The sequence below is a fragment of the Camelus bactrianus genome, chromosome 17 (genome assembly GCF_048773025.1).
Source record: "Camelus bactrianus isolate YW-2024 breed Bactrian camel chromosome 17, ASM4877302v1, whole genome shotgun sequence".
NCBI classification, from domain to species: Eukaryota; Metazoa; Chordata; class Mammalia; order Artiodactyla; family Camelidae; genus Camelus; species Camelus bactrianus.
The window spans coordinates 51,284,800-51,312,648 of record NC_133555.1 but is presented as its reverse complement, the minus strand read 5'-3'; the positions used below and the strand labels follow the sequence as shown (position 1 = coordinate 51,312,648).

The following is a 27,849-nucleotide window of genomic DNA, read 5'->3' as shown; positions in this document are numbered from 1 at the left end:
TGTCTGAAGTCAGGGAGCATGATTCCCCCACTTCTGTTCTTCTTTTTCAAGATTGTTTTGACCATTTGGGGTCTTTTGTGTTTCCATACAAAGTTTAACATTTCTTGTTCCAGCTCTGTGAAGAATGTCGTTGGTAATTTGATGGGGACTTTATTGAATCTGTATATTGTCTTGGGCAGTATGGTACTGAGGCCATTATTCCTTGAAATATTTTATTTATTACCCCTACTTTCTCCAGGTGCTCCAGTTCTACATGTATTAGTCTGCTTGGAGTTACCACACAACTCACTGTTGTGCTGTTATTTAGTTTTCTTTCTTTCCTTGTGTTTCCTTTTGGATAGTTTCTATTATCATGCCATCAAGTTCATTAGTATTTTTTCCTGCAGTTTCTAAACTGCTGTTAATACCATCCTGTGCATTTTTCATCTTAGATATTGTATTTTTCACCTCCAGAGATTTGGTTTGAACCTTTCTTATATGTTCTATGTGTTTACTTAGTATGGTTAATATTTTTCTACTATCATTAACATATGGAATATGGTTATAATAGCTATTTAGTGTCCCTTTTGAATAATTTTTTTAGTGTAAAGTCACACATGCTATTTCTAGTTCAGTTTCTTTTCTTTAAGTGTAAAGTATTGTGTAACATAGGCAAAATTATTTGTCAATACATTTTTTAAGAATTTCACATGTTCTGATTCCTTCCACTGCCCATCACCCTATCACCTTCGCTCCTCCAATGTTTGAGTTTTAATCTTCAAGAAAGCCCTTTAAGAAAGATTTTTTGCTCAGTCAGCAGTTGTCATGTCAGTCAGTTCATAATTCTTTTAAAAAGTGGGCTTCTTTGATCTCCAGTGGAACATAGACACACTTCAAAAACTCCTCCCTTGTAATCTTTGGGATCCAATTTCCTCAAGCAATTTACTTTAGGACTATTACATACTTGGGGTCTGGGAAGATACATCTGCCTGGTTCTGAATTTTAGACACTCTCTGAACACGGATTAGGTTCAAATCATATTTACTCCTAAGCTTATCACACCCTGGAGCAGTACTGATTGTTGGGATATGCCAGCACCTAAGATAAAAAAGCTTGTTAGGTTTCTCATAGTTTATTTACCAGCTCTGTCTTGTAGTTCTTTCCCACAGACCTAACACATAGTTCTGTGAGGAAAGGAAATCACAGTTACCCTATGAGTCATTTCCAACAGTGTAGGTCTACACAAAAAGCCCCATCAGGTGTCCTTTTTAAAAAAAAATTGAAGTATAGTCAGTTTACAGTATTGCACTAATGTCTGGTGTGCAGTGGAATAGGTCAGTCATCAGTATACACACATAGATTCATTTTCATGTTCTCTTTCATTATAGGTCACTGCAAGACATTGAATACAGTTCCTTCTGCTGTACAGTACAAACTTCTTTTTTTTATCTCTTTTATGTATAGTACTATCTGCATATCTCGAGCTCCCAATTTATCCCTTCCCACTCTCCACACCCCGACTGGTAACCATACATTTGTTTTTAGTTCTGTTTCTATTGATTCATTTTTCTTCTTATTATGGGTATCTTACCTCTAATGGCCCTAATAAAATAATGTTGACTGGGTGAGTTAAACAAGAAATTTATTTTCTCAAAGTTCTGGATGCTAGAATTTGGTTTCACATGGCCTTTCCTCATTCTGTGTATGTGGGGAGAGACAGAGAGACAGAGAGATATAGAGAGCACACAAGTTCTCTAATGTCTTCCCTGCCTCTTATGAGGATTCCAGTTCCATCAGATCAGGGCCTTACCTTTAGTGTCTCATTTAATACTAATAACTTCCCCAAAGGTCTAGATACTATCACATTGGTGATTAAGGCTTTAACATAGGAATAGTGGGGAGACACAATCATTCAGTCCACAATATGGATCCTATTTTTTTCTTTCTGTGCATTCCTGGTAATTTTTATTAGAAGTCAAACAATATGAGCTTTACTTTATTGGGTGCCAGCTATTTTTATGTTCTTCACAGTATCCTTAAGCTTTGTTCTGGGATGCAGTTAACTTATTTGGAGAAAGTTTGATATTCTTGAAGCTTTCTTTTAAACTCTGCACTAGACCAGAGAAACCTTTAGTTCAGGGCTCATTTTGCTCCCTTCCTGGGGCAATAACCTACTTAGTGCTTTATATAACGTTCTGGGGACTTTGAGGTTTTGTACTCTGGCGAGGGGGAATGTTTCTGGCCCTGTGTGAACTCCAGGAATTGTTCCTTCTACTCCTTTTAGGTGGTTCTTTCTTTAGTTTTTGGTAGTGTCTTCATTCCTGTGCCCTGATTGGTACTGGGTTCAAGACTCAAGGAAACGTTTCCTCTGTAACTCCATCTCCTCTGCAGGACTTTACTCTGTGAGTTCTAATTGCCTTGGACTGCAGACTCAAAAAACCACCTCCTCAATTACGGGAGACCACCAGGCTCCATCTGGGTTCCCCCTTCCTGTACTGGGGCTGGGAACGCCCTTTAAGCAGTGAGTCAGGGTAGTGGTCAGGCTCATTCTCATTTGTTTCATCACTCAGGGGTCCCAGTCCTGTGCTGCCTGATGTCCAGTGTCTGAAAAATGGTCATATATATGTGTGTATATATATTTTAAAATTTTTGGGGGATTTTTTTAGTTGTTTTGAGTGGTCCTTGCCTGTTTGAGCATGAAAATTTTTTTTAGAATCAAGGCAAGTTCTTCCCAGTGTTTTCTTCAGCTTAGTCTCTCCATATGGCAGATGCTTATGACCTCTGAATGCTGAGATGACTGAACTGAATGAAATGCTCCTGCTTATAGGCTCTAATTATGTATGAAAAAAGGGATGGATTAGCTATTTGTGGATTTGGTCACCCATTTTTGATTGTTATTAAAAGGTAACTTAATAAATACTTTATATATTAATCAAACACTTTTTACTTATAGTGCTTCCTACACCCACTCAGCATATCGCAGTTTATCTCCAGGGCCCTTGAGATATTTTTCTGTGTCAGAGTTTCCTGTTCCTTTGTGTCAATAGTGTTAACATGTTCATGGCAATCACAAAGAATAGAGTTAACTATAGACACTCTGACTAGTCATTTATTCATTGTACCTTTTTCTGAAAAGACTCAAGTAATATTTCTGACCCTGTATTCACAATTTTTAGTATTCCCCACAATGTGTTTGCTATGGGAACTCTTTACAAATGGAAATAGAATAAAAATTCTAAAAGCTTATCTCCAGAAATGGATATTTTCTTTACTAAAGTTTCTTGGAATGCAAATAGGAAATCCTTGCAATGTTTACTTCCATTTTTTACTTATCAGCCAGATAAAGAGAAAACATCTTTCTGTGGTCTCACTGAGATTAGGCTTACACACCATCCTGAATTTATGAGAGATCACAATGCTAAGTAACAGAATAGTGTATACACTTAAGAAACTAGATAGTGTCTTTTCACATAAATGAGGGAGGCGGGCATAAACATTTTCTTTCACATGGTGTAACACTGTCATCTTCCTTTTATCTCACAGTGGTGGAAGATTAGAAAACCTTGAAACTGGATGAAGAAACAAAACACAAGAGTCACCTGGAAACCAGCACCTGGGAAAGTCATCAGCTACCGGATTGTGTGTCACCCTGTGGGGGCAGGAGACACCTAGTGGTCAAAGTGCCACCCACAGTCACCTCCCCAGTGTTAAAGCGGCTTCAGCCCCAGACCACATATGACATCACAGTTCTCCCAGTTTGCAAGACAGGAGAGGGGAACCTTAGGCAAGGATCAGGCATGAAAGTTATAAAATGATAATTTTTGGGGGAAAGCATGTAATGTTTTAAAGGGAGATTTTAATACATCTGCTTCCTTTGTAAATGTCTGAAACTGATTCTGTAATGAGTTACATTATAATGGTTAGATAGGATGCCTAAATAGCACATGATTTTACCTATCTAATTCCTGCTAAAATGATTCTACATATTAATGTCCTCATGCTAAACTAATCTTCTGAATTGGGAATACCCTTTATACTTCCACTTGGGCAGCGCTCTGTTATGATAATTTTCATTGGTTATGATGGCTTATGTTTTCTGACTTAACCATTTTATAAATACATATTTTGAACTGTTTTGTTTGTAATGATTCCTGTGTATATCCCTTAGATATTTTGAATTCACCTTACTATTATAGGGGCACTTAAATGCTCATAGAGACAAGAAGAGCTTGTTGCAGGCTGTGGCGAACTTACCTCACAAAGGAGGCAGGACCCTCACAGGTGAGTAAAAGTGTCTGGCATGCTTGGAGCTCTTGCTTGTGGTCAAAGCTTGTGGCTGAATAACTATGTGATGGCTTCTCTTTTAAAACTCCCACTAGGTATGGCTTTGAACTTCATTTGCCAGCAGAGCGTCAAGACCCAAGCTGGCATGAGGCCTCAAGATTGATAAATTGGTGTTCTTATCACTGATGATGTTGAGGCCCCGTCAGAGCAACTCAAGGATGAAGGTGTGGAGCTGTTTGCTGTTGGTATGCACTGAAGAGACTGGCTGTGTCCCCAGCGCGTACAAGTGTGCTGAGGATAGTTTTGAAGTTAATAACATTTTCTGAAGTATGGACAAACAAGCAAAAACATTTTCACTATTATATAATTTATCAAAATGCTGTGTCAGGACGTTAATTCATTTTCTTCTTTTCTCCTTGTAATGATCTGAAACTCTGGCTTCTTGGAAGAGAGTAATGGGTCAAGAGGACAAATAGGATTCAGGAAAATTTCTGTTTGACTTTCCATAGTGCTGTGATTATTTTTGATACCCGTTATTTTTAATTTACAGAAAAAACACTGAAGAGACACTTTTGGTGGGGAATTGGTGCTAGAAGCATTTAGGAGAATGTAAACAAAATAGTCTTTGGTTAATATTATTTTTTTGTGTCTCTTTTATAACTAGAGATATGTAGTCATCTGACTATTGAGGAACATCATATCTATGTTCTAGTTAGTATTGAATACATAGGGGTAGCCCTTGAAATATTGGCTTTATTCCATTGATTTTTTTCTGAGACTTGTTTTTTAATTTGTATGCAACCATTTTTCCAAGGTATTAAAAATGCTGATGAAGCTAGATTAAAAGATGACTGCAGCAGATCCCGATGATCCCCACGCATGCAATGTAGCAGATTTTGTGTCCCTCTCCAGGATCCTGGATGACTTCACCCTCAACTTGTGTAACAGCATCAGAGGTCCAGGTAATGTTAGCCCAGGGTTTGTCACCTTCACCATGTTTGATATTTTGGCCCAGATAATTCTTTTTTGGATGGAGGGAGTGGATTCTTTTGTGCATTGTGAGATGTTTAGTAGCATCCCTGGAGTCTGCCCACTGAATACCAGTAGCATCCCCTGAGTCATGAAATCTGCTTGCCTACTTATCCTTGACCCGCCTTGAAGACCTTTATGGACTGTTATATTATGTCATCACCAGGATGAGCAGGCTGGTGATTAGCTGTCATGTCCCTTCAGGTTTAATGTAACTATGATAGTACACTTGTTTTAGCTTCTTTAAATCTTTGTCCTTCTAAACATGCTCAGATATTTTTTTTTAAAGAATAGATTATTGTTCATTCCTTTGTTTTCAACATTTGTTGCACAATGTTGGGATGGTAAGATTTTGGTCAAAGTTTGTGAAGACCATGCTGAAATTTCTAGGGAGCAATTTTTTTTTTTTTTTTTTTTTTTTTTGCCACAGATTGGTTCCCTGGGATAATTGATAGATAATACATTGGAGAAATATTCTCATATAATATTTTTAAAAAACAACTTAACTTAGATAATCTGGGGCTGACACTTAAATTGTTGATTGATTTTTTCTTTTATTTTAGTGTTACCCAGTAAAATTGAGATTAACTCTACTTCCCATCTGAATTACTTTGAATGTTAATTGTGAAATGGATGCAAATGTGGATTGGGGAAATTGTTAAATATGTATGGAAATGTTGATTGGAGAAATTGTTCTGTACAACTAAAGACTCAGTCTTCACCTTAGGTTTGTGAAGCAGCTGCCAGAGCTCAAATTCATGCTGTAAGAATTTAATTCCAATCTAATTTAACTGCACCAATTTCATTTCAGTTATTTCAAATGTTTTGTTTGTGTATAGTTTTTTAAGCGCCTCATTTAAGAATTTTTTTCAGGCTTTAGTGTATTTTTTATTTGAGTAATTAATAGGTATTTTGGGGGAAGTGTGGATTAGATTTAAACATTGTACTTATTGGTTGTAAAAAAATTTTTCCAACTCTTGGTTTTTGTTAAATAATTAAAACAGTTATTGGAGTTTATGTGCCTATATTCTGTTATATTGGGTTTCTAGCCCTTTATGCAGAATATAAGCATGTGCCCAGTTTATGTTTTTTCTTTCCATATCTTCATAAAAAGACCCATTGATTTTAAAAGAATAGCTTCCTAGCACACCAGTAAGTACAACTGTGGTAATTCCCTGCCTCCTCCACCACTACTTTGTGCTTTAGTGCAACCTTTATTATATAACCATAAAAAACTGGGAAGAGAACTGTGCACTGTAGATACTAGACCTGCACTCTAACTGAAGTCTTTGATAATAAGAGCTCCCTAAGCCTCTTAATTGTTTTATTTATTTATGGAAGGTGGTGCTTCCTCTAAAATATATATATACGTCTTTTCTTATATTGCATACACTTGCTGTTGTTTTGAAATAATAGTTGTATGGTGTTTACATTCATTTCTTTTGAAAATCCTGTTTAACCATGGATTCGCTTACTCAGGTTGTTGGCAAAACTGTGGAACTGCATCAGATCTTGCTATGTTAAATAGATGGGAATATTAGATGCTGGAATTTTTCAGAAGTGATTCATGGCTTTTGTGTTCATTCTCTGTATCATCAGCTTCCTAGGGAGAGTTCTTTTAGAAACAGTATCAACTCTTGGAAATTTTTCTGTAGTTAATTTGTATCTGGTCATTTAAAGGCAAAAGTGGCCCATTTTGACTCTGATTTAGTCGTCTGCTTTGACTTCAGTAGTTTTAATCCTTGTCCCCACTACTGTTTCCTCTCATTTGGAGTCCGGGCACAGTTCCAGCATTTAGCCGAAGACTGCAGGACAGATAAAGCATACTAGCTTCATTAGGTGGTTTTCACCAAAGTGGGTCTGAACCGGTCTGAGTTTGTGATTGAATGATTACAAATGTGTCTAGTGCTTTACAGTTTTTGAGACTATGTAATTTCACATACCTTCTTTCTATATTTTATTTCCATTTGATATTGAAAACTGATCTCAGAAATCCATTTCAAAATAGAATAGAGTGCTTGAGCCAGTGAGGGGATCAGACTTACGGGTCAGAAATTGACTCTGTGTAGGAAGTCAGCAGGACCAGATGCCCTCTATTTTCTGGCTCTGTAGGCATCTGGATCTGTTAATATACAGATGACAAATTTTGACCAGGTTTGAAATTACATTCTTTAGCAGAGGAAACATATCATTAGCTCTGCAAATTAGCCTTGCAGTGTTCAGGGAATTCAGTAAGTGCCTGGCCCAAAATGATAAACTGTTATTGTAATTTTATTTCATATAATAGAGTTTAGGCATTTTTTTTTTTAAGATGAAAAAATGGTTTGGGCAACTTCATGAATTGATATGACTGTTACATCAATTTACTTTTTAAAGAATAATTCATGTTTTTGAAAGTTAAGTCATAGTATCAAAAGGTTTAAAATAGAACAGCAATCTCCTCTGCCACCCCCAGTCCTCCTATCCACAGACAACCACTTTCAGCTCGATTTAGTTTTCTCAACATATTTACCTACATCCATCTAAGTAATATACTGTTATTTCTTAATTTATCCATTTTAGGTATCATCTCTTGACATCTTGTTTGGTAAATGAGGACATGAGTGTTTGTGTTACCCTCCCCCTGCCCCCTCTCCATTTCTCAGTATAATTAGATTATAATTTTTGATTAATATGGTGATTGCTTTTTTTTGTCTGGTATTTTATTTTTTCCTTGAGTTAATAACTGCCTTTTAAAAAAAAATTGCATTTTGCCTTCCATACATTTTCTCCCAAGTATAACCTATAAATCTGTCAAATGTCTATGAGTATTATTTTCCAAGCACTTTAAACACATAATCTCTTAGTTTTTTTTTTTTTTTTTTTTTTTTTCTGAAGATCTTCCCGGAGCACTCTGGCTCCCATCTGAGCTGAGTCTTCTCTGGGCTGGCTGGACAGTTTTTATCCTGTGATTCCCTTGCTTTTCTCTTGTGTTGGATCTCCTATTTCCTGGATCCCAGGTCTGTATTTTTCTTGGTTTATTAGACCATTTTGCTGGCATACATCATTTAGCTCCCTTCTCGGGGGAGGCAAATTTTTGACCCCATGCAAGTCTGACATTTTGATTTTACTTTTATTACTTCATTGCTTGACTGACTATAGACTATTAATTTGAAAATATTTTCCTTTTAGAGTTTTGAAAGCAGTGTTCCTTTGTTTTTAGGCTTCCAGTGCTTCTGTTGAGAAACCTGATGCCCTCCTGATTACTGTTCCTTCATATAGGTCTTTCTGCTTTTTTCCTGGAAACTTTTAGGATATACCCTCTAGCCTCGGTGTTCTGGAATTTCAGAACGATGTGTCTTCACGTGGTTAGTTTTTCTCTTGTTGTCATGGATGCTTAGGGGACTTTTCAGTTTGTACATTGGAGACTACACTCATCCTCCCATACTTAATCTCTTCGTTGCTGCCTTTCTCTTTGTACATCTCCTGTTAATTGAATGTTGAGCGTCCTGGGTGGAACCTGTAATTTTCTTATCATTTTATTTATTTGCCTTTTGGTTCGAGTTCCTGAGCTATTTCCTTTTTTTTCCCCTCCCACTCTTTCTATTGAATTTTGATAATAATATTCTTTATTTAAGGGCTTTTTCTCATTTTTCTGACCATTGCTTTTCCATCCATTCTGTTTCTGTTGTTTTGCTGTATCTTTTCTTATTACTTCTGGGTTTTAGAGTTTGTTTTGAAGCTTTTCTGTACTCCTTGCATTGTTTCTGTTTCCTCTGGGTTCCTCTATTTCTTTTCAAAATGATTCTCTCAGACGAGATGTTTTCTTCAAGGGTCTTGTTTTATCTTTGTCTGAACAGCTCTGTAAGTTTGTCTGTAAGGGTGAGGCTTGTCTGCAGTGGGCTTCACTGTGAGGTTAGGGAGCAGGCTGCCTTCTTCATTGGAGGAAGACATCTTTGTGGGGTTTTGTTTTTGTTTTTTTGCAGCATTTAGTTTTTCAGTCTTCCTTCTGGGGGCTGTACACTTGGCCACTGATGTTCTGACATCAGGATGTAGGAAGTTCTGTGAATCAGTCGTTCATCACAGCCTTTGGACCCCTTGTGTTCAGTCCCATCTGTACCTTTGCTGTCTGCTGTGCTCAGTGTCCCTGAGCCCAGAGCCCCCTCCCACCTGCACTTCCCTCTGCCAGCACTTAGGTTGTAGCTTCCTTCACACTACTTAGGTTGTTACTGCTCCTCTAACTTCTTCCTGACTCTCAGAAGTGTGTTGAAATCTTTTATCTGCTTTTCTGGCCTCACATGTTTTCTTTATCTTTGGGAGTTAATATCAACTTAATTTCTTTATTGTCCGGTTTAGTGGGAAGTTAGGATGGAGAAGAGAATGAAGCAAGATGTTGGTCTGCCATATTTAACTTGGTGTCTATTTTTAAATGAAATATTTTAATCTGGTTTTTAGGGCAAAATGCTAAGAAATGGGTCTGATTAGTTACCCTCCAGAGAGAGAGGTAACTCAAACTGAAATTTTGCAGTACTGTGTTTGAGTAAAATTTCACTCAGATTTACCTTCCCCAATGAACAGAGCAAAGTATTGTTGCTATTACCAGAGTCAGCTGAGAGAGCAGATAAGCCCAAGGGTTTGACTCTGCTTGGGAAGCCAGATTACAAGCCAGACGCTGGGTATGTAACAGAAACATAGTTGTAAAGCCACTTGGACCACTGCAGTTAATATGTTGTACTATTTTTACTGGATTAGTTCATCATCCATCAGTAAGGGGAAATTAATGTCAGGTTTGTGGTACTCTTTGGCTCTGCAAGATAGTAATTTAACCTTTTCCCTTGTGTTTTATAATGAAAAAAAAAACATGTTCTTAATTGGAAGTAAAGAATAAAATTTCTTTAATCTCAAAAAACCTTTTTATTTTGAGACAATTTCATACTTAAAGAAACATTAAGAATAGTACAGAGAACTCCCATCCAGTTGTCAATATTTTCCCACACTTGTGTTATGTGTGCATCTTCTTTTTATCCACCCTCTTCCCACCCCCAGCCCCTGCCCCCCTCCCCACTGCCCAGTAATTTGCAGACCTAATGCAGCTTCATCCATTAATAGTTTAGGTACCCCACCCCCCCACCAAAAACAAAGACTTTCTTTTCAGTAAGTACAGGATATTGGTCAAAACAAGGACATTTAATAACATTTAATAACTAGTACAATAGTATTACCTAATATGCATTCCATATTCAGAGTTCTCCAATTGTTTCAGTAATGTCCTTTATATAGTGTCCTTTATAGCTATTTCCCCTTTTTTGTCCTCCCACCCACCTCCCACAGATCTAATCCAGGATCATGCTTTTCATTTAGTTGAGATCAATCTTTAGTCTCCTTTAATCTGGAACAGTTCTTTATCCTTTCTTTGTCTTTCACATCTTGGTATTTTTGAAGAATACAGGCCAATTATTTCATAGAACGTACTTCAATTCGAGTTTTCCTGATGCTGCTTTATGATTAGATTCAGGTTATGGGTTGTTTGGGTGGGCGTACTACAGAAGTAATGTGTCTTCTCAGGGCATCGTGTCAAGAGGCATGTGAGGTTGTTTGTCTCATTCTGGTTATGTTAACTTCTATTATTTTATTAAGGTAGTATTTGTAATGTTATTCCACTGTGAAATTGCTCTTTTCCCCTGTATTATTAAGAAGTAACTTACACAAGATGCTTTGAGATTTTAGGAATGTCTTGTTCCTCATCAGACTTGCACCCAGTAATTTAGCATCCATTGATGGTTCTTGACTGAATCAGTTGTTACTAGGATGATTCCAAGATGTAGGTTTTCTAACTCATTTCTCCGTGTATTTAGGGAAGAGCTTTCCTTTCTCTCCCATTTGTTTATTTATTCATTTATTTTATTAACATGGACTCATAGATTTTTATTTTATACTGTGATACTCTGTTACTTATTTTGAGGCTCAAATTGTTTTAGATTTGGCTAGTGGGAGCCCCTTTAAGTTTGAGATGCTGCCATTGTTCCTGGAGCCCTTTCTTCCTGGCACAGCAAGGTGCCCCAGGCATGGCCTGCCCTAGTCTTGGAATCAGTCACTTCTCCAGGTAGCCCTCATTCTTTCTAGTGGGGGGTAAGATTTATAAACTAAGATTTCTCAGCAAATAAGAGCTAAGAAACATAAATAAACAGACATGTCTGTATCTCTGTGTGTGTGTGGGTGTGTGTGACCATGAGTTCATACTGATACATGAACTCCAGTTCAACCCTACAGGTCTAGTCTTGCTCTTTCTGTCCCCATCAATGAGAATCTGGTTCCCATTATCCTCAACATTCTTACTTGTTTGCTCAGTTCCATAAGCAGAGAAATTAGTTCCAAACTGCTAACCCATACCTTTTAACTAGAGATCAATATTTGTTTATAGTTCTTTTTGTCTATATACTGACAGTATATAAAATGTTATGTTCAGAAGTTGTTTGGGTTAGTTTCCTTCCCTCTTTTAATACACTTAATTACTTGATTTACAGTTAGCTTCATTTGTTTGTGTTTGATATCCATTTTAGATTTTTTCCACCTTGTCCTTGCTGATTTTACTTTTTAAGTGTATAAAACATGAATATGGTCCCCAGAGTTAAAACTCTAAAGGGTTAAAACTATAAAGTACTGTATCAAGAAGTGTCACTACCTGATCCTTCCTCTCATTGCTTCCCATCCCGGTAGACAAACCAGTTCCTTTGATCTATCCTTCCTGTGTTTCTTTTTATTAAGAAAAAAATAAAAAGCAGGTACATGAGTATTTTCTTATTTTCTCTCACAAAAGGTAGCAAACTAAGTATACTCTTTTGGCATTTTCTTCTTTCATTTAATGGTATATTCTGTTTATCACTCCATGTTTGTAGTAATTCTCCTTATTTTAAACAGCTTCATAGTATTCCATTTGTGATGTCAGTTAATTCAAACATTCTCCTATGTTTGGGCATTTAGGTTGTTTCCAGGATTTTACAGTTTCAGACAATGCTGCAGCTAATAGCCTTACATATATATTTGTATTATTAGGTATCATCAGGGAAGAAGAAAAGTTTTTTAACTTTTTAATTGAGCAGTAATGAGTAAGTGATTTTATAATAATACTTCAAACTATTCATCTGCCAGCTCCTATCTTCCCATCTACTGTGATCTTACAAATGTATTTAAGGCTGTGGACATGAAATAATTTATGGTACTTAGATTTCTGTCTGGGAAACCTTGAAATTAGAGAGCTGGAAATGGCCTTGGAAGTGTTTCTGGTCTAGGTCCAGGTTCATTTTAAGCAACTGGCTATTCCTTTTACATACTGATCAGTGCTTTTTACCACTGAGTACTCAGACCCAGCTGTTTCTAGTGCTTTTTTCTTTTAATTTAATTCATGTTGGGTTCCTTCCTGTCCTGCTGTTAACTGGCTGCTTCCTGGGGTTATAGAATGGCAGTTGGATAAGACAGTTAAACACAGGATAGAAACAAGGATTTGGGTGTCCATTTTCTCTGGAAGGTCTGAGCACATTAGTGAGTAGCATAAACTCAGGGGTGCATCTTGGATTCCTAGATAATGCTGCTGGCCATCTTAGGTGGTTGATGACTCCCAGTCTTTTGTCCTAGCAAATGGGCATTGAGGTAGAAGGGGGACCTCCTCCTGTATTGCTGGATAACCACACCAACACAGCTTCCTGTTAGAAGGGCCATGAAAGGGTTATGTATATGTTGAGATAATGACTCCCTCAACTTAGGGTTGCCTGGAGCCTCCAAGCAGGTCACTTCTGGCCCTGAGATGATGCTTCAATTTGTGCACATGCTCTATACAGATGTTACCATTTTTCATGTGTGTACTGACATGGAAAAGGTTAGGAAAGTAGGCTAAAGCAATCTCAAATTAGCCTCTAAGAGCCAAGGACAGTGCCCCTTAGAGAAGAATTGACTTATTTAGAGTAGATTAAACCTACTATCTGTAAAAATAAGCTGATCACCATATCTTAAATCTGGTGTGATTTGAAATCATTTCTGTTTACTTCTTTGCTAAAACAAAAGTTAGAAGTTGAAAAAACAAATTTTTAATGACTTGGCCTGAAACCCCACTATATGGATGTTGGAATACCCAAGGTATATTTTGATTGGTTAGATTGGTGCACCATGATTTAATCTCTGTTCTGAATACCTCTCAGTTAGGTGTATTTCATTATAGTTTTGACACCTAAGTTGCTTCTCTGCTTACATGTTTTATCTGAGTAGTATCTCATTGTCTAAACCCTCTTGCACATCTCTCAAAATGTGCTTCTGAAGTATTTATTTTACTTTAAACATATAAAATTTAATGATTCTGACATTAAGGTAGTTATAGTTGTTATCAATTTTGAAATAAGCTTATTAAAACAGACTTTTATCTCATTCATTTGATGTTTTCAATATAATTTAATTTTAGGTCAGATAAAAGAGGAGTTTCTGAGGGATTTTTGCTGACTTTGGCTTAGATACTTGGAATTTTTCTCTGAAAAGGAATTGTCAGCTGCAGGTCCTTTTAATGAGTGTAAACTCAGGGGAGAAGTTCTGAGAATTAGTAGTCATGGTATATGTGGACATACGTTAACTGCTTTGTATAGAATCACAGTCACCAGAATTAACCCTGACAGCCATTTTACTCTTTTTAGTATATTTTTAAGGGAAGGGAACTGAGAGTCACTGGTGCTTTCTGTTTGCTAGGCCTCTTGTCGTGTACTGGATACCGTTTTTCTCATGAATCCCTCACCATAGCCATTTGAGGAAGAGGTGGTGTCTGTCCTCTGTTTACAGATGAAGAAGCAGGCTCTGGAACCACCTCCTTAAGGCCAGAGAGTAAGAGACTGGCAGAGCCAGCAGGTGAGCCTCAGACTGTTGGTTCTGGAGCCTGTGCTTGCTTCATTATGCCACATGATCTCTGATGTGTTCCTTTTGAGTCCACAGAGTAACAGTTACATTCCTAGTAGGGTAACAAAGTCAGTTTGGTACACTTTTGTATTAAAGAAGGAAGGAGTTTTTTGGCAGGATTAGAGGCAAGGGCAGGGATCAAGGCCTCAGTGTAGTTCAACCAAAATGACATAGAGCAGAGTCCTGGTCACTGTGCCCGTCTCCTGCTTCCTCCTCCTGGGCTAGCTATGCACCATTTTTCTGAGAACTTTAAAAGTGTACGTACTTCCTCAGAAATCCTGGGAGTCTGGTCAGGATGGGGGCTCTGAGCCAGCTACAGAGGCCTGGGATCAGACACTGCTGATAGAGTGTGATGGGGATCAAGCCAGGCTGGCTGAGGACCACGTCAGGGCTCGTAGTAGAGAGAACTGGAAACAGAGATGGAGTAGGCTGTTCTCAACTCAGAATTACCTACAGTCAGTTTTTCAAGTCTAGCCTTCAATAAATGTGAGGCTTCCCAGAGTGCTTCTTAAAGAGCATAAACCAGAGAGGCAGAAGGAAGGAAGGACAGCTTTAAATGAAGAGAAAAGGAATTCCTGCAGGTGCCAATGACATTTTTTAAAGAATTTTCATCAAGAATTTGGGAATAGTGTCTCTGAGATTTTTGAAGTTTGTTTTTACAATGTAGGGCAACATTATGAGTGTGGTTTTGCTCAAGAAAGAATTAGGTTGTCATATGGTATTAAAATCTGGGTTTAAAATACTGATGGGATAAAGAAAGAACCAGTTTCAAGGATGGTGGCAGCTTGGTGATGGGCTGGCATGCTTTACTCCCGTTACCTCTGTTGCAGAGAGGATAGTCTGGTCTTCAGTTTTGATTCTTGTGGGGTAGAACCTCTTGAAGGCTCTCATCCTCACTTCTGCTAAACAGCAGCATCAGTCATTCCAGCGAGTTGTTTGGCAGAGGTGAATGCTGGAAGCTCTATCACTGATGCCCCTCCTTCTCCAGGTGTCCTGTTATCTCTTGCTGCATAACAAATTGTCCTACATCTTAGTGACTTACAGCAACCATTTTATTTTGCTTATGATCTTATGGTGGGTCAGGAGTTCAGGAGGAACTTGGCTGGTGTGGTATCAGCCAGAGAACTTGAGGCTGGAGCATCCACTTCCAGGATGGCTTCTTAACTCACATGTCTTGTGCCTGTGTGTCCTGGTCTCCATTTCTGCCCCTCTCCCTTTCCTACCTACCCCTCCCCTCCCCAGCCTCTGTGGTATCATATTCTGCAAGGTCTCTCTGTGTCATCTGGTTTCTCATAGGATGTTGGTCTCAGGGTGATTAGGCTCTTACATGGTGGCTGGCTTTCCCAAGAGCAAGCATTCCAAGCAGTAGAAAGAGGAAGCCATCATTTCCTGAAAACCTAGACCTGCAAACTGACACGCAGTCCCTTCAGCCATACTCAGGTGATCAGGGCACTGGCAGAACCTGCCCAGATTGCATGGAAGAGGCACAGATGAGCCTCTGATGGGAGGCGTGTCAAGGACTTTGAGGTCATCTTTAATCTGTAGCAGGGCCTTTAAACAGGAGAGAATCGCTATGAGAAATCCTGAACTGTGACCTCACCAGAAAACAATTTACTCATCTAATGACTCAGGAGAGATCAACATTCCTCGCCTTGAATAAGAATGGGACCGAGGCAAGAGAAAACTGCCAGGAAGGTGGCAGGAAGGAGGAAGGTGGAGAAGATTGCCTTTCTGACCAAGATAAGCTTTATTTCACCACTGCCTTCCTGCCTTGGCCCTGGACACTGGGTTGTGTGATCTCTGTGAGTCCCAGCCAGACACTTCTGACCACTGTGGGTGTGGGGCTCATGCTTAGTCTCCCAGGCTCTGCCTTGGCTCCCTTCCTGGGCCCTGGGCACCTCCCGTTGCTCTGTGTGAGAGCTCTCCTGTTCTCCTGATCCAGGGAACCCAGCACCCACTCCCAGAATGAGCAGCCTTGGGTTCCAGTGACTGAGCAACAGGCAGTGGTTCTGGCTGCCCTCGGGCTGCTTTGGCACCTCTGGCATTTCTCAGTGTAGCTGGCTTCCCTGGACTACGTTATGGCCGAGTCCCTGCTTTCTCTATGTGACATTACCACTCTTTCCCCCTGTGATTTCAGAAGATTCAAGCTGAAGATAGCAGAGAATTCAGAACTTTCAGCATAGAACAGGCTTGTGAACATTCGGTTCAAAGAGCATCCATGGTGTAAAGAAGATTACATGCCTTTCTCCCAAAGATTTAAAAATATGTCAGTTGGAGGGCAAGCTGGGTTACTCCTGGAATATGTTTCTACTTACATATGTACTGGAATATTTATAGAATTTTAATGCTAATTCTGCCCTGTCCTCCGATTTCAAGAGGAATAACTGTTTTACTACTGATGCTTTTATGGAGAGAGAGAGAGAGACAGTGTTTTGAATAGCTGCTGCAAACATTTTTTCATTGATCATGTTTTTACAAACCTGTTGAGTTGTAATCTTGGATTTTGGTGGATCTTACCACATGTTTAATAATTTAGAATAAGTTTATTTCATTAGGACAACATTTTAATATCAGTATCTTTTAATTTAAGACATTAAAATTTTATTTTTATTATAGAAGTAATGCTTTTTGAAAAAATTCAAAGTGTATAGTTGAAAGTAGGTCCATGTGGCTCTAATCCCCCATCCCATTCTTTTTACATGACTTATAGCAGTTACTATACACCCTCCTAGACTTTAAAACATTTTATATATGGGTATATAATACATACACAGAAGCACATAGTATGGACTCTTTTTAAAGCAAAAATGACAAGTTTCTGGACTTACTGTTTTGCAGCAGTCTATACCTTCAGACACCAAGTTTGAGTCCCAGTTCTGTCACTTACTAATTTATTAGCAAGGTGTGTAACTCCTGTGCCTCAGCTTCCTTATCTATAGAACAGGCCAAAGAATAGTACGCACTTCCTTGGATTGTAGAGAGTTAAATGAAGTAATAGTTATAACGATGTGTAGTGGTGGTTGGCACATTGTATGTACTAGATAAATACCAACCAGATAAAAATGAACTTCCTTTAAAAAAACACATATTACAGATGTTTTCTTAAGAGTTGCTAATCTTCTTAAGAGTTGCTAAGTTGCTAAGCTTAAAGAGTGTTGCACTTTAAAACATCCTCTGTGTTGTGGGTGGGACAGTGTTCCAAGTCTCACTGCTGTAGCAGCATGTCTGTACTGGTTTTGTACAGCGATTCCACAGGCTTCCCACCCTTGCAGTTGCAATGAGTTGCTGTTACTGATGGGCAATGAGATAGGTATGTGTTTGCCTTTAGAAGATTATACTGTTTAGCAACTGATCTTTTTGCTAACTAAGCCTTTAAAGAAAATTAGGAGAGTGGAGTTGGCAGAATTATATCTATGGGGGAATGACATGATTGTTTAATCTACTTTTTGCTTTATCTTCTTTGAATAATTTTATGATTAGAGGGGACCTGCTAATTACCTAGTCCTCATTTTACGGTGAAGAAATTGACCTAGAATAGTAGTGAATTTCTCCATTGTATCACTAGTAATGGTGGAGACAGGACTGGAATTCTGGTCTTCAGATCCTCCCTGTCTGCATCCTTAAGAAACTCAGGAGCCTCTCCACCAGTTGAAGCAGCTGTTGAATAATGGATGCACTATAAGTGGCTTGCCTGTCAGTGCTGGGTGCTTGAACTGTTTTTTGTGTAGAGACAGTGACTAAGTTGTATCATAAGCACTGGTGTGTGGTGTTTTATAAGAAAAACTTTAGAATTCCAGGAGAATTGATGGGCTTTGGATAGCACATGTATTCTGTATTATTTGGTTCTGTGTAGTGAATACTAAGGATATTGAAGACCAGTGGTTATGTGGGGGAACGTTACATTCAGTGAGGGTGCCGCTTCGTCTTGTGAACACCACTCAAAAATGTTCATGTGTAAATAGGCCCCTTTAAGCATGGAGCTCCCTGGTTTTCTGCCCTTCTCGATCTCTTGATGAAGGAGCAGACTACTGTTTTCTGGAAGGTAGATCACTTGGTTGCCTTCCCTCTGCCTCTGTGCCCCGGCAGTTCTCACCCCCTGATTTCCAGGAGAGTTAAAGCTTCAGGTTGGGGGAGTCTTTAGGAAAAGGACATGAGTGTGAGTGTGTTTTGGAGGCTGGGCTCCTGCACCTCTCTCCCCGCTTCTCCTTTGTGGGGAATGGCCCTAGCTCATGAGAGGATCAGGAGTCCCCACTCCCTCCCAAGGGGAGCTGCTGACTTGCAGGGTTTGTGATGAGGAGGAGAGCAGGGCTGGGGAGGCTCCTGAGGCTGCAGCAGGAGGAGGGGAGAGGAGGGAGCTTGACAGTACCAGCCACCAAGGCTGCGAGGGCCAGGGTCTGAGAAGGGAGACACCGAGCTGGGGGTTGGAAGAATCTAAGTATATGGGAGAGATGGCTGGAGGAGAGTAACTTTGAGGGCATTTTATAATCTGATCGAAAGAAGACAAGCCTGTTTATGAGATCCAGAACCCTGTCGTGGCCACATGTAACGTGGGAGAAATATACTGCCTGGCTTCCTGGCCTTGACATCACCTTGAAGTGTAATTAGGCATGATAAAAAGAGCCTTTATAAGTTCTCAGACACCTGTTAGAACTTCTACAAGGTTCCATTCTTATTATCCTCTTTCTTTCAAGTACCAGCATTTAAGATTAAAACAATAAAAAGCTTCAGTTTAATATTTTTATGTTTTGCTGAATAGATAGTGTATTTATAACTTAAAAACACTTTATTGACTATAGTTTTATTATATACACACACATGCACACACAATATAATATTTCAGTTATACTATGATTCTTGTAGTGTTTTATAGAAGAGCCTGGAAAATTCTAAGGCAGTTTCCATAATAGGAAATGTGTTCATTCTACAGATAAACTTGGAACTTGTCTCAAGCCTACAAATTGAGACTACCTTTTATGCTAAGATATTTCCTCTGGCTCCAAGTCTAGCAACACGGCCTCCCTGACCGTCTCTGGGCTCTGGTCCGAGGACGAGGATGATTATTACTGTGCCTCATATAGAAGTGGTGGTCGTTTTGTGCAGTGGTCCAAGTCCATGGGGAAGTGAGATCAAAACCCGCCCTGAACACTCAGCTCTTCTCTCCCAAACTCAGGCTTTCATATTTTTCTTATTAGTTTGTTCTGAAGTAATCAGAAAATTAAATAAAAATTTAAAGATTTCATGAAAAAAAGATATTTCCCATTAAGGTGATTAAAATAAATGATTGTAAGATTATTTGTAGTATACTTTTATTCATGGTATTCCCTGTTCTATTCTTAGTTTTTTGAGATTTTAAAGTAAAAAGATAAATTTAAAAATTGAGAGTTTAAAGCCAATATTTTTTTGTTCTATTTTTGGGTACAAATCTGGATAAGGTGTATATATACAGAGTGAATATTCTCCAAAGCATTGTAATAAATGGCTTCAGAATGCCCCATAATAACCATCACTATAGCTTCCTGGCCTTCAAATGTGTTTCTGGTGGGAAATTATTAAGCTTTCAGAGAGTACTGTCATTTAAATAGCCAAGATCAGCTGTCCTAACACATATTGTCTTAATTTTCTTATTGTAAATATTCATGATAGAAGAAACTGGGTTTCTTAACTCAGAAAGTGAGGTCTTTTTTGAGATTTGGTTAAAGGCACACTTACTTCCAATGTTTTAGAAAGTCAGTACTATTTTATTTCTTTTTATTCTTTTTCCTCATCCTTATCTTAAGTGCCTATTTATTTATTTGAAATGCAATTGACATAATATAAAATTAACCATTTTAAGGTGAACAGTTTCATTCAGTGCATTTAATACATCTACACCTACCACCTCTATCTTGTTTCCAGATATTTTCATCACCCCAAAGTGAATCCCATACCTATTAAGCAGTTACTCCCCATTCCTTCCTCCCCTTAGCTTTAGGGTACCTTTTATAAAATTTGAAATTGAGAAATTAAAAAATTAATAAAACTTTGTGTTATAATTGATATAAGACTAGATTTAGTCTGTTATAATGGTTGTAAAATTAGATCACAAAACTGTATATACTTTGTATATATTTACAACCATAAGGGGGAAAAAGGAACACTCGGTAGGAAACACACCAAAGTTAACAGTGATTTTGCTCTAGATTCTTTTCTTCATTTAAAGGAGGGGGAAAAATCTTCCCATAATTACACACACAAAAAAAATAAAAACTTCTAGATATTTAAAAGCTTGGGCCTAAACTTACTATTATTATAACATAATTATTTATTTCAGGATAGTATTTAACTTCTTTTGGATTGAGTACAATTTTTTTTTTTTTTAGTAATTTTTAAATGAAAAAGATTTGCTGGAGGAACAGAACTACATAATATTTGTAGTTTTTCAACCCTCCAAATTATCTCAGATCATGAACAGCTGTTTCAAGTAAGCTGTGTTCTAATGTATTTTTCATTTAAAAATGAAGTTCGTGGGACTTTGTTTTCAAACTGTAAAAACATCATATTCTTGTTGATAGAAATCAAATACCACAAGGATGTACAAATAAAAAGCTACCAGTCTCCCCTCACAATCGTCTTCTTTTGTATCTGCTTAAAATAATTGTTAGCAGTTTGGCATACTTGTTAGCCTTTGTCATGTGGCTTACATGCACATATAACAAAATTGGACCTAATTGAGTAAAAATCTCAAAATGCCTTTAGGACGGCCCTATTTTTTTTTAATGGAGGTACTGGGGATTGAACCCAGGACCTCAGGTATGCTTGGTATGCACTGTACCACTGAACAATCCTCCCCATCTCCCAACCCTGACTCTCGGCCCCCCTCCACTCCCCCTTGCTATCGTTTAATGTAAATGTGCTAATGCTCCTGGGAAAGGCAAGGCCCTGGGCTAACTACAGGGAGAAACTTACCACTGAAAGCTTTCTTATTGAAAAATAGTTAGTCCCCTGTTCTGGCCAGACAGGCAGTGCATCACTGCACTCTCCTAGTCTTCCTTGCCCTCTCCTCCCTCTCAAGCATAGAATGAATGTATGTCAAAAATTTATTTGTCTGCTTAATGAGGGAACCAGCAGGATGGTAAAGCTAATTCCAAGAGCATTTGAGAAATTACATGTATGCAGGCACTGAAGAATGAATGTTGAAATAAATTACTAGACCAGATACAAAATTGGTTAACGTCCTTCAGGTAGTAAAACCATAAACTTTGGAGTCTGCCGGACGGAAATTCTACCAAATAAAATCTACAAGTTTACCTGTAACATTACAGAATTTGGGTCCTAATCAATAGTAAACAGCAGGTTAAACAATGATATTGTAATTAAATATCTTTGGGATATTTATTGTACAGTATGTTTTATCACACATGGAAAGTGCTTGTAGTTCTTGATTCACTTTATTTCCAGGTTTGGCTGATTTTTCTTAATAAGAAAGGCCTCTTGTGATGTATGATTAAGCAAGACTAATATAGTAGAGATCAGCTCTTGGAAGAGGTTGGTATCTTAAACTAAGAAATTTAAACCTCCTTTCAACAACTGTTTATTGAGCACATACTGTGTGACAGGCAGTGGATTTGTCATAATCCTGAGTGTGTGACTGTGCTTTGGTGCCCCTCCCTTGCCCCTAGGAGGCCCAATGGTGGTTCTCAAGTGGTTGTGTTAGGGAGTCACCTGGGAAGTTGCTTTTCTCAAAATAGACATGTCCTTCATCCTTCTGTCCCAATCTCAATGTAGATATCCCTGCTTGAGTAGAGCATATGTGTTTAGAAAAACCTTTACAGGTGATTTTTATATCCTTTTCCTTTAAAAAATTATTGTTGTGTTTATTGGACTTTTTAAAAAAGGAATTGAATGAGTAAACAGCAAGCAAAATTGCAATCAATATTTTTAAAGTTTCCATACCCCTTAAAAATAACGTCCTGATTGTACCCTCAGCAAGAATTATATGCCATTGTCATATTAGAATTACATTTAATCCAACTGAGACATTAATTTGGGAAGAACTGGGCTTAGTCTTTCTAATTGTATCCTTAGGTTATGCCTCTCACTGAAGAAACTGAAAGAGTTGTCATTTGTTTGTGGAAGTATATGATCTGCGTGGCAAAGGTGTGATTGAAAAATTAGACTTTAAAACGTTTTTAATGAGAAAAAAAGAGTGTCATTAACTTACTGGAGAGTGTGGTAAAAGGGAATAAGTAATAGAGGAGAAAAGTGTATATGTGTTTAATTTGTGGTGAAACTATTTAAGTCAACAATTAAAATGAGCAGCTGTTGTGGACATGAGTTTAAATTCTCTTTGGTGTAACTTTAATTCGGCAGTCACTTTGTGTAAATGCACTCACAGAGCAGGGATTTGTGATTTCAGTATGCCTCAGCAGCCATGGAATTTATAACTTAACCACAGGATGTGATATTATAGATTAGGGGAGAAACTGGCAAATAACATGATACAATTGGTATATTGTGTATTTTTCTTTTTATTAGTGTGCCGGTCCAGCAAAAGCCCCTGGGTCTGTCTGACTTGTTCAGGTGTCCTCTGTGGAAGGTAGGTGACATACTTATCCTTACTTCACTACCCAACTTGCTTTTTTCAATTTACCTTTAAGCTTTTTGTCAAAATTTGATTTATTTGGGTTTATTTAGCACCACTGCTTAATCATAGTATGTACATAATTCTCCATAGGGCTTCCCCCTCCTAATAGAATCCCTGTTCAGTGATGGAACTGAGGAATATCTAGAGGGGGGACCCTTTTTTGTTGATACTCAGAAGAATTAATTTGATGATCAAGGCAATCTACTAGTAATATTTGACAGTCTGCTAGTAATAGAATATGAAATAAGGAACTCTAATGTCTTATGATTGTTTTAAATTCCTTTTATTAGGTTAAAGTTAAGCATACTCAGAAGTAGAGAGTATAATTAATTGAACCCTGTATTTTTACCACCCAGCTTCAACACTTATCAACAGGTGGCCAATTTTGTTCCACCTATTACCTATGCCACCCTTACCTTTACTGACTTTTGAATCAGATCCTGGATAACACATTGTTTTTCTGAAAACAAAACACTAGAATATTTACAGATAAAGGAATTCCCTTGAGAATGATCTCACTGTGGGGTTATTAATGCTGTCTAAAATATACAAAATGTTTCATTCCATTAAGAAATTTTTGCTTTCTAGGGGCTTAGCACTCCCAACCCCAGTTCCAGCCGGAGCACTTCCTCCAAAATGACTTTACTTAAATATTAACTATGTTAATAACTCTTCTAACACAAACTCAAATAAAGATCAGCCTTTGTGTGCCTGTAGTAGCACATTTATTTCTGTCGCTTTTTTAGCTTAGAAAATCCACTTTGAATTTACTTTAGAAGTTAATAGCCCAGCAGCAAGGAGATGGGAAATCATACCAAGTGGCACATGCTGAAATCTATATTGCATTTATTTGGACTGTTTCCCCACTGTTATTTACAAACCTTCATTGCATGAAGAGAGCATCTTATTTTCAGTCCTGGAATTGAGTATTTTTTTCCATGTCCACTTAACAGTACCTTTGGAAAATGTTAACTGCATATCTTAATTGTGATTGTTGTGGTTTTGAAATCTCTAGGATTTGGGGAACCTGAGAATACTTTATACAGACAACTTTTTTTTTTTTTTAAAGAAGAAAAGTAGAAGCACTTAAATTCTGCACTTTGAAGAGACAGATTCCTCTCTTAGATTTTGAGAGGTGAGAGTTATAATGTAATAAAAATTATATAATTCTGTTCTCCAGTTTTCTCATAGTGCTCTACAGCCTAAATCTTGAAGGTCATATGTCAACAAAAAGACCTGACAAACTAAAAAATTGGAGAGTTAATGTCCTTAACAGCAGACAACAAGCAGTTCTCTAAGTAGGTTTGGAGAAATAATCAAGCTGTGATAGTTCTACCTAATAAAACTGAAAAAGGAAAAGAAAAGAAGAAAGTGAAAACTTTCTAGGCCCTGTAGGCAGCATGCTTCCAGTTGTAAGCAATCTTAAATTTAGAAACTTGACATGGTGCAGAGATACATGATTAAGTAGATTACACAGATGAGGAGAAGAGCCTGCATTTAGACCTTCACTTTACATAACTGATTGGCTAATATTCTTTTATCATGTAATCCTGGGTACTGATTCCCAAGGATTCTGGGGTTTTTTTGTTTGTTTGTTTTGTTTTGTTTTTTGGTTTTTTTTTTTTTTTTTTTTTTAGTGATTTAGCCCACTTGTCTGTAGGGAAGTCTTGAGTATTTTTTCCACTAGGAAGCATAGTTTATCTGTAGTGTATTTGAGTTATATATCCTATTAGTCTTCATGACACTATCCCATTTAAGCCATTTTTCCAAATTTTGCTGTTGTTAAAAAAATCTGTGATGTGTATATTGGCACTTTTCCTTTTTAGACCAAATTGTCTAGTTAAAATCTAAAACTGGATGAGAGAAATATCTATTTTTAAGTTAGCCAGTTTATACGTGTCTGTTAACTTCTGACTGATGTTTTGAGTATTAGCCAAAACATTGTTACTCTTAATGTCAGCAGTAAAGCAGCCCTACTGTGTCACTGACATTGACATATGAGCATTTAGTACATTTGGAGACTACAGTATGTGTGTAAATGAACTATATGTAATATAACCAGTTTTCAAAGATTTGAAAGTGGTAATGCATTTATTACCATTGCATATTGCCTTTTCTTGGATTCTGATGGTACTCATTACAAATATTTCTTTGTTTTTCATGGTGCAGTATAAATACATATAAGCATAGGAAATTAAGCTGATTAGGTATTGAACCTATAGCCTCCCTGGAGTTTACTTTTTAATTAAATATGGGGTGTTTCCTGACCTGTGCAATGTGTTATCTCAAATTATGGATTTAATATGATGACTTTCTAAGCAATTATGTTGTTTGGATTCTGAATAAATAGTAGTTAAGCAGGGAGGCAGGCTATATAGCTCAGTGGTAGAGCATGTGCCTAGCAAGCATGAAGTCCTGGGTTCAATCTCCAGTACCTCCATTAACAAAAAAACCCCCAAAACTTAATTACCTCCCCCTCCACCAAAAAAAAAAAAAGTAGCTAAGCATATAAAGGAAAATATGAATAAAAAGTGCTAACATTCATTCATGCATTCATGCATTCTGAGCCATGGATTACTTAATCACCTAACAACCAACAGTATAAGTATTGTTACCTCCATTTTACAGGTAACAGAAGCACAGAGAGGTTAACTCACCTGGGCTCCCTTGGCCAGCATGTGACAAAGCCTACTTTTGAACCCAAGCAGTCTAGTTTTTGAGTTTATACTTAATCATTTTTTAAAAATTCATTTTAGTCTACTTTTGTAAACTTAAGACCCTTGTACTCACAAGTGTTGGCTATGTTTATTACAAAGAAAAAAATGTGGGAAAAAACCATGACCAAAGTCAGAGTTGTGTGGAGGTTGGTAGTGCCTCTCATGCTTCCAGCTTTCCTGGGGACAGAGGCTGGGTTTGCAGTTGATCCTCCTCACTTTCCCCAGCTTTCCCCAAGGAAAGTGTTTCTCCTTGTACAGTTAAGAAGCCTTGTGACAAAAATGTCACCTTAACACTTTGAGCAGAGTTATTTTGGTGCTATTAAATCAGCATTCACTTTAACTGTTCTGAGTTTTCAATTAGGCCTTGCCTTCTACAAATTAGCTGCTTTCTAGAAACTGGGGAGTTTTAGTTTTTGTTTTATAAGGGTCTTCAAGTAGTGGTCGGTTATGACTTTGTACATTTAGGTGAAGATGTAGGTGAATTTGTGTGCAGAGCATATGCATGTGAACCCTCAATTCAATTTCATTTTGCTTACTGTGATAAAATGATTTATTCAATCTGAATTGGAAAGTGTTAATGTTTATGACTGTAGTCAACCTTTGATTGTCTTTGTCCATGTAGACAAAGAACAGTTTATATAAGGTTAACATGAGTTGTGTTTTGTTTGGATTTTTTCTAAACAAACCTATTTCTTATGAGTGGAGTGATTGTGCAGGCATTCAAATAAAAGATTTGCAGCCATACTGATGAGAGAGGGATGGGAGGTGGTCCTGTTTCACTGTCTGATTCTCATATCTGTATTAAGCAGGGCATGTGACCCTGTGGGCAGTGACTGAGTAATTTAGTTTACAGAACTTGTCTTTGATAATAGCCTGAGTTCAGGGTTAGCCATCTGAGAAACACTTTAAAAAAAGAAAAAAGCTGTAGCAGAAGGATCTAGCAAAGCAGTTGACAAGTGGTAATATCACTGGTGTTGAAACTGATTTGCATAGATAACACCTTCCTTGCCTGGACCCAGTCTTGTGTATAACTAAAAGCTGACTGTCATAAGTTGTTGCAAAAGAAGAGCATATTTTAAGTACTCGGCTTAATAAATCACTAAATGACAGAATGCTCTTACAGGAATGAATGCTATTAGGAAGAATTCTTTCTCATTTCTGATTTAATAACAATCTAATTTTATTATCATCTCTTACTACTTTACCTTCCAAAGCAATATTTAGATTAAAATAAATTTTCATTTGATTTTTGTAAGGTATGTCAATGGTCATGCAAAAAAAAAATTACAAAGATGCACAAATACCCTTAATCAACTGTAAGAAGTCAGAAAAGCAAGAAAAAGCTCAGCACATGGTGTGTAAGGATTGCAGTAGCTACAGTACGTACTGGTAATATTACTATTTTCTGAAAACAGTGTTCCTTTACCATGTGAGTGCAAGTGTTTTCTCATCTCACTTTTCCCACTTGCCCCAGCCTCTAAAGCAGTCGAGACAGCCACTGCTGCCTGTGAGTTCTGTGGGGACTCACAGAGAATGGGGGACACCAGGACCGCCTGTCCTTATTCATTCCGATTTCACGTTGCTTTGCCCTTTCAGCCTCTCAGCTGCCTCTTCTTTCCCACCCCCGTAGGCTCCAGGGAGATGAAAGGTTACTATTATTTGTTGTTGCTCATTGTAAGTCCTTTTCTTTTTCTTGTTTTGTTTTCAATTGAAGAATTAAAGGATTAAAAACTCATGCCCCACCTCAGATAAAAAACCATTTTCCTATTGTCCAGTTAACATTTTGTTATATAATCTTAGAATTATAACTTCTTTGTTTAAAAATTATTTTGACAGTCTCCCCTCTCCCAACACAGTTCCGGTCTCCTCTCCTCCTCAGTAGACACATATCAAGAATTTTGTGTGTAGCTTTTCAGACTAATTTTTGTTTAAAGTATCACATCTTTTAAAAAGCTATCAGGGGCCCTGTTCTCTCCTTGTAATAAAGTCTACCTATCTGTTTCATATAAATGACAGTAAAGTTAGTATCTGTTTTTGTGACTACGTAGAACTAGGTTATTTAGATTACAAGTGATGTTTAACAACCCATGTCCATTTGGTCTGCTCAAAAATTCAGTGTGTTTTACAGTTTTAACTCTAGTGTGAAGCAAATTTCTTCCCTTGTGTAGTAAATTATGAACAATTCTTTACTTGTTTTAATCACTTTACTGAATTCAAAAAGTTTTTGATACTGAAAGGAGAAAAAAAAAACAAGCTATTTAAAGGATCTCTTTGGATTTGTTGTTGTTGTTGCTGCTGCCACACAGC

General features: G+C 37.6%; 1 protein-coding gene and 1 non-coding gene across 3 annotated transcripts in view; one reads left to right on the top strand and one right to left on the bottom strand.

Annotated features, from left to right (window-relative positions):
* Window positions 1–1,122: 1,122 nt before the first annotated feature.
* LOC123617647 (small nucleolar RNA SNORA18) lies at window positions 1,123–1,246 on the bottom strand. Its single transcript, XR_006725809.1, has one exon. It is a non-coding gene; the product is annotated as a small nucleolar RNA SNORA18 (small nucleolar RNA).
* A 2,922-nt stretch (window positions 1,247–4,168) lies between these two features.
* The window catches only part of LOC105071232 (ubiquitin carboxyl-terminal hydrolase 3-like), a 63,110-nt gene continuing 39,429 nt past the window's right edge, over window positions 4,169–27,849 (top strand). For both annotated transcript variants that reach the window (XR_012500140.1, XM_074345400.1), the window contains exons 1-5: window positions 4,169–4,260; window positions 4,359–4,508; window positions 5,078–5,225; window positions 22,717–22,777; window positions 26,799–26,931. The gene's annotated coding sequence lies outside the window, so the exon portion shown is untranslated. The remainder of the gene's footprint in view (window positions 4,261–4,358; window positions 4,509–5,077; window positions 5,226–22,716; window positions 22,778–26,798; window positions 26,932–27,849) is intronic.